The following is an 8,142-nucleotide window of genomic DNA, read 5'->3' on the forward strand; positions in this document are numbered from 1 at the left end:
ACCATATCCACACGATAACCAAACTCATTGAGGTTTCTCGGGAGTTCAAGATGCCGCTCTGCTTAACGTTCATTGATTTAAAGAAGGCCTTTGATTCTGTTGAGACGGAAGCGGTCATTGAAGCCCTAGCCAATCAGGGCATTCAAGCCCAATACATCAGGATCCTCCGTGAGCTGTATTGCGGATTCACTACCAGGATCTCACCATTCTACAAAGAAGTGATCGTTGATGTCAAGAGAGGGGTGCGGCAGGGTGATACCATTTCACCAAAACTCTTCAGTGCCACCCTCGAGAACATCATGCGACGACTGGAATGGGAAGGAATGGGAGTGAAGATAGATGGTCGGCAACTACACCACCTCCGCTTTGCTGATGACATTGTTTTAATAACACCAAACATCAGCCAAGCGGCACAAATGCTGGCCGACTTTGACCGTGAGTGTGGAAAGGTAGGACTACAGCTGAATCTTACGAAGACAATGTTTATGAGAAACAGCCTTGTTCCTGACGCCCCATTCGCTCTCAATGGAACGACCATCTCCGAATGCAACAGCTATGTGTACCTAGGTCGAGAGGTCAACATGACAAATGACCTGGCACCCGAGCTGCGCAGGAGGAAGAGAGCGGCTTGGAACGCCTTCAAGAACGTCGAAGAAATAGCTAAGAGGACGAAGAACCTCCGGCTCCGGGCACATCTCTTTGATTCCACTGTTCTTCCTGCATTAACATATGCCTCAGAGACCTGGGCCCTACGCAAACAAGATGAGAACGCCATTCAGGTCTCCCAAAGAAGAATAGAAAGAGCTATGCTTGGAATATCACGTTTCACTCAAATGAGAGAACGAATCCGGAGTTCTGACATCCGTCGACGATCAAGGATCAGGGACGCTGTCTCATTTGCCAAGGTGTCGAAAATCAGATGGGCTGGTCACGTAATGAGATTTAAAGACGACCGTTGGACTAGAGCTGTTACTGATTGGATTCCACGGGATGTCAAGAGACCGCGTGGCCGCCCACCTACCAGATGGTCAGACTTCTTTGTCAAGATCATGAACGATCGGTTTGAGGCCCTCCATGTTCCCGGAGCGAAGAGATGCCATTGGGCTACACTAGCACGCGACAGGGACAAATGGAGACGTTACTGGCACCCGCTCGAGCAAATCGACGACTAACGGGAAGTTAAGTGATTAAGTGATTAAGTGATTCCCCCCCCTTTTTTTGAATTACCGTGAGATACAGTTACAAACCTTTTATGTTTGAGCTTTGGTCATACAATCCTTAAACACCCATCCCTTCACCAGTGCACATTTTCCACCACCAAAATCCCCAGTATTTCTCCCCTCACCCCCATTCCAATCCTTCCCCTGAGTGTTTGGCAGACAACTTCCCCCATACTCTCTCTCTCTCCTCTGGTTACATTCTATATTTCAACACCAGTCTCACTACCACTCAAACCTGCCGAAATGTCAAGGCTAGACGATTTGTTTTGCGTTGCTTGTTATGGATAGAATATAATATCCAGGAAATTCTGTGTCATTCTCTTCTGGGAGTTTTAGTTTGTAGTCTCTAGGTCTTGGCCATTAATGCAATTACATGGCACCAGGGGCAGTTTGACTGGGTGTGACTGCCAAGCTTCTGGAAAACTGGGGACCTGGGGGAGGAGGCCAGACCCGATCTGAGCGGGCTTGGAGATCTCAGTCATGGGTTCCCGCATACCTGGGTTTTCCTGCTGGTCCACTCTCTGGTGAGGTTCATCCCGTATTGGGTAAGGCTCGTCCCCTCTTGGGTGAGGCTCATCCGAGCATGTGGAGAGTGGCCTTGGGCATGGAGGTGGTTGGGTTCTGGGGGTTTTCAGCTGCCAGGGTTCTGCTTGGAGTAGGGAGGGAAACTCAACCTGCTCCTCTCCAAGGTGCCCCCGTGAATACAGCCTGGCATGGGGTCAGGACATTCTGCGGCGCTCTCTTCCTGGAGCTTTAGTTTATAGTCTCTGGGTCTTGGCCGTTGATGAAATTACATGGCACCGGGGGCAGTTTGTGAGTGTGACTGCCAAGCTACTGGAAAACTGGGGATCTGGGGGAGGAGGCCCAGTCCCGATCCAAGCAGCCCGGAGATCTCAGTCAAGGGTCCCTGTCTACCTCCACGCTACAGGCCCTAACTGTGTCTTTTGATCTCTTTCAAGATTTATGGGTCTCTGAAATAAAGCCAATAAATGAGCTTATATAGCTGAGCCAGAGGTGGCTTGTGGGTGTGTCTCCCACATAGCCAATTTTTGACCATTTAATTTCTTGGTAAACTTGGCCCCAAGTTGTTGGGGTCTGGCCAAAGACACAGCAATAATTTTGGGGTATCTGGAACTCTGAAGGCACCATCAGGCTGCTGATGTACTCACCCTAAAGGTACAAGTTGACCTGCTACCAGCACCATACCCCCTCAGTACTTAATTCTTAAATGAATGAGAGAATTAATGAATGAATGAATGATGCCCAACTTTTGAACTCCAGCAAGCAAGCCCTACACTGAAACTGCGTTTCCTTGATCTGGGTTATTGAGTGTCTCAGCAATGCCTATAGGGACACTCACAACGCAGGATACAGGCACATTTGAGAAATGTTCCTCTAATACCTCAAGGGCCCAGCAGGGCCTGAGAAGCTCCCAGTTTTCATGACTAAACAGCACGTTTGGCCTCGCACACTGTGGCAGCTGCTCTCTGGATTCCTGGGCTACACTTTCCTTCGAGAGGGAGCAGAACTAGATGCTGGATCATGCCCAGCTATCAGGCGGGCCCCCCTGGGACAGTGACTAGAGGACTCAGAGGGAGCCTGTTCTGGGCAATTCTCCACCTCCAGAGCTCAAACCTGCCCGCAACCCCTTGATCTCTCCCTGGATGAAAGCGAACAAGGGCTCTGTGGGCCCAGCAGCCCTGGATTTCCACTCCTCAAGGGTTTCTTGGCGGGACGGAGAGTGGAAGGTCATGCTTGCTGAGCTCAGCATCGGACCAGAAGTTGGTCTTCCTCTCCACTGGGGTTCAGGCTCTTGTCTTCACATCACTAAAAAGAATCTCCAGAGAAGAAAAGGCAGCTGGGATGGAAAAGGGACCACTAGGTAAATGATGGCTGGAGGGCTTGCTCGGGATGGGAGATGCGTGCTGAAGATAGACTATGGACCAAACATGATGGCGGCTTAGTGCCTATACTGCAAACCATAACACCCAGAAGGAGAGAGAGAGTAAGAGGGAATGTGTCTGTTACAGAGGCAGGAGGTGGGAATGAATGGGGTGGCGGGAGGGATACTGAGAACATTGGTGGTGGAGGGATGGGTACTCGAACACTGTTTGACTGAAATGTAATAACAAAACTGCGTGAGTCCGTAACTGTATCTCATGGTGATTCATTAAAAATTTTTAAAGAAAATTTTTAAAAGATTCTCCAGAGAAGAGGGTGAAGTAGAAGTGATTTATTCAGGAAATATGAGAGAAATGTAAAGTAAAAGAAAGAAATTAGGTACCCCAAAGTGGGCATTGGGTGACACAGAATGAAGCACACTTCTTTGGGAAGTTAACGGTGTTTGGGACACACCCGGCTGTGCTCAGGGATTACTCCTGGCTTTGTAGTCAGGGGTCACCCCTGGGTTTTTTTTAAAGACCCTTTGTGGTACTGTGGACTAAACCAGGGTTGGCCACATATGGGGCAAGTTGCTTACTAACAGTTGTACTATTGTTCAGTTCCCGGAAGCTGATTTTATAGGGAATTTCCCCCTTTCAAGCTGCCGGGGCCTTGGGTGATAATTTTTGCTGGGGAGTATTAAGGAGGCTGTTTCAGTCTTGGGATTTCTTTACCTCTTTTCTGGGCATCTTTTCTGGCCATCCCTGGACACCAAGTCTGAGCTGCAGGCAGCCCCCTTTCAGGAACATATCTCATCTTGCCAAACATTTCTTTGTGGTTTTGTTTGTACATTTTTGTTGTTGTTGTTGTTTCAGCATCACTGGCAATGTGTAGGGGTTACTCCTGGCTCTGCACTCAGGGATCACTCCTGGTGGGCTCGGAGGATCATATGGGATAGTGGGGATCAAACTGATCAGCCACATACAAGGCAAACGCCTTTTCACTATGTTATCACTCTGACCCTCCAAACAATTCTTGATTTTTCTTATGGCTCACTGAAGTTTACTGCCCAGGGAGCCCCAGAACTCTCTCTGACAGCCTACTTCAGAATCATTCATTTACTATTTATGAACATCTTCGCATGCCAAACACTGTCTCCAGCATTATTTGAAGTTTAGTAGAAAGCAGTCAAAAGGTTGCTTTCCCAGGACAGTGGGAAAGACACTGCCTTGCACGTAGCCAACCTGGGTTTGATCCCTACTACCCCATTTGGTCCTCTGAGCACTGTTAAGAGTGATCCTTGAGCACAGAGCTAGGAGTCAGCCCTGAGCACTGCTGGGTATGAGCCAACCCTCCCAATCCCTAAAGCAAGCGATCACATCCCTGCCTACTGCTCTTCTGCTCCCCTGGAGGAAAGTGACAAAGTAACTGCCCTGCCAGGCAGCTGATCAGAGCTATGGGGGACAGTCAGCGCAGTCAGCGGTGCTATTTCTGGGAAGAACCCAGAAAACACCTTTCTATGACGGCAACTCCACTCCGTGAAAGATTCTCACTGTCCTCACAAGGTCCCTGGAAACGACTTCAAGTAAAATACTGTGTACAGAAACCAGTTTTCCCACAGGCTGGCTGATATATGTTCCACAGCATCTTTCTGGTCACAGACACCACCAAATTTCTAAATAAAGACCCCGGCACTGCTGATATTAGATACATGATTGCTATTTATTCATTTTCTAACCTGCTGATCGCCGTCCAGGGCCATGATTGGCTGGAAGCTGCCTTGGCAGATCAGGACTCTAGACCAGCGCCAGCCCTGAGCAGGGTGGGGCGCCTCCCACCACATCCGCCGTCACGCAGCCTGGGACCACAGAGGTACACCAGTGAGTCAGCGGGCATGACTTTGGGGTATGGAGAGGGGAGAGCAGAGCACCCAGAGAATTCGTGCAGACTGGAGGCAAACATACAGACAAAACACAGGCAGCAGCCCTGGATACTGATGTTGTTTTCCCATCAATGTCACAGTGGAAATGACATCACTCAGGACCCGCTGGACCCACAGAGCTGGGATGGTCCACAATGAAAGAAAAACACCAGGAGAGATAGCATAGCAGGTAGGGCACACGCCTGGCAAATATCGGGCCCAGGGTTAGATCCTCAGAAACCTCTAGGATCAAGGCCTTTGAGCACAGTCTGGAATAGACCCTGAGCATCAGCCGGTGCCCAAACAAAAGCAAGCAAAGAGCTATGAAGGTGTTTGGGAGAATGGGGAGCCCCAGAAAACTGGAGCAAGGAGGGGGAAGAAAAGTAGGGAAGGGGCTGGGGCAATAGCACAGCGGGTAGGGCATTTGCATAAGGCCCACCCGGGTTTGATTCCCAGCATCCCATATGGTCCCCGGAGCACAGCCAGGAGTAATTTCTAAGTGTAGAGCCAGGAGTAACCCCTGTGCATCGCCAGGTATGACCCAAAAAGCAAAAAAAAAGAAAAGTAGGGAAGGAGGAAGGGAGGGCAGAAGCTGGAGAAACACACCCTCTCCCCCGCCCTCCCACCCCCTCCCCCTCCAGGCTCACAGCCTTGTTGACCTGAGGTCTGGTTTATTTTTAAGTGTGATGAAACCGTAGAGGGATTTTAGCAGGCGTGTGAATAAATCTGATTTATATTTTCACAGGATCCCTCTGGCTCTTATATGGAGGGGAAGGAAGCGAGGCACTTTGGAGGGCATCTAAATAATCCAGGCTGGGGTTTATATTTAATGTGGCAGAACAGGTTTCTCCCGGGTAGAAAGGAACTGTGGGTTTCTGAGGCATCTGAGAAGCCAATGGGAGCCGCTCTCTGCGGGAGCTCCGGGGTGACCTCGTCAGAGAGGCCTTCCCTGGCTCCCTGCGCTAATGTATACATGCATATGCATGCATATACACATACACATATGTGATCATGCAATGCACACAATATGCATTCACGCACACAGCATTATTCTCTACCTCGAGACCCTGGTCTTTTCTTTCAACTCACTCACTGTGAACTGTAATTATGTCTGGTCTGTGCACAGATTTGAGGAATGTCTAACCCCTCCTGCCTACCTTGATCAGGACCCTGAGTTCCAGGAGACAGAGAACAAGGCTGCCCTCTGCCCCTGCCTCCGGAGAGGCCCATGCTGAGTAGGGGACAGGACAGAAGCAAACTGCTGGTTGGATTTTTTGTCCTCAGTGTTGCACCAAAAATACATTCCTGGCAGACATCACTGACGACCTACATTTATTTCCCGTGCTCTCTTTCCAGGCAAAGAGGGCTACAAAGCCGACCCCATAAGTGAGTGGGGTTAGAAGGTATGTCATGGGCAAGGTGACAGGAACAAAAGGAATGCAGAAAAGCACTGGGTGAGGTCTCTGCTCTTGGGCCCTGAGAGGCGAGCCTGGCAGGACAGGTCGTGCCAGGAGCCTCCAACAACTGTGGTGCCTGAGTAACCTCAGTGAGTCAGGCCCTGACCCCTGTGGGACAGTGTGAGAAAGACAAAAATAGAATGGCTGAGGTCAGAACAATAGTGCAGCAGGTAGGGCACTTGCCTTGCACACTGCTGACCTGTGTTGGATCCTGGGTATCCCATATGGTACTCTGAGCCCACCAGGGGTGATCCTAAGTGCAGAGTCAGGAAGCCCTGAGAACTCCTGGGTGTGGTCCAATCGCTCCCCCGACTCCCCCCCCCCCCCCCACACACACACACAAATAGTGTGGTTGTAAGTCATTGAGAACTTGTAGCTGCTGCCCAGAGTTTAATGGAAACCACCTGTGAGTTCTCCCAACAGCCCCATTATGCATTCTACATCTCAGAATCATTCGTCACACATTCATTGAGTCCCCAGTAGAAGGAATGGACAGGTACATTCTCAGGTCCTTCCATACATGAATGCTTCACTACTGTTACAGGACTAAAATGGAGGTTTAGAGAAGCTGAGTTCATCTACACAGAACCATACAAAGTTAGGTGGGTCCCAGGCTAGGTAATGTGACTCTGCCCGCTTTAAATTTGGCTTTGGTCTCTGAGAGCAAGGTGGCTACTTAAGCTCCTGCCATCACAGCAGCATCCAAGCCAGATGGCAGGGGACTCACTCCTTTAGGCCCGTGCCTTTTAAAGATACAACACAAAGCACAAATCTTCACTCTCCCCTTTCAGCAGCTATGCCACCCAGTTATCCAAGCTGGCATCCATCATGCCTAACTCTTTTTCCCCCACATCCCTGACCCTTTACATCCAACAAAGTCCCTGTCACCCTCTCTGGACCCATGACAGCAGCTTTCTCAGTTCTCCCAGCCTTCAGGCCAAGTCCTGCCCACTCATCAGAGGGGCCATCCCAATTGGTACCAGATCATTCTCTCCATAGGAGAAAATCCCGTAAGGCCCCTCCATCCCCCTTCTTCTCAGGTTTCATCTCTCTCCCCTGAAACGTTTATCTATATCTCCCCAGTGCCCTTACTTAGTTCTCTCTTCTCTCTGTCTCTCTCTGTCTCTGTATCTCTGTCTGTCTCTGTATCTCTCTTTCTCTCTCACATACACACACACACACACACACACACACACACACACACACACACACACACAAATACCAGGTTACACATCACCAGCTGCTTTGCTCTTCCCTGCCAACACCTTTTCTGATTTCACTTTACAGCATCTCATCCTTCAGGGGTCAGAGATGAACTCAGGTGTTTCTTCTCCAGGAAACAGACTCCGAGACCCTTTGCTCCTGATACACAGAGCGACTCTGTGTCTGTTAGTTCATCATTCCTTCTGCAAACTGCCTGTGCCACAGCTCTGGAAACTAGCAGTAGACCCCAGCAGAGTAGAGATTGAAAAACAACTGGATGGAGAAATGAATACTGGGGATGAAGCAATGATAGGGTTTAGAGAGTATGTGGCAAGCACTGGCAGTGAATGTCTGAGCTCGGATCCCAGCTCCACCACTTCCTGGCTGTGTGCACCAGAGTCAGTTACTCAACCACTCTGAACTTCAGTAAAAATTTCAAAACAGCACTTTCCATATATGG

This window comes from Sorex fumeus, unplaced genomic scaffold (assembly GCF_029834395.1).
Source record: "Sorex fumeus unplaced genomic scaffold, SorFum_2.1 ptg000094l, whole genome shotgun sequence".
Lineage (NCBI taxonomy): Eukaryota > Metazoa > Chordata > Mammalia > Eulipotyphla > Soricidae > Sorex > Sorex fumeus.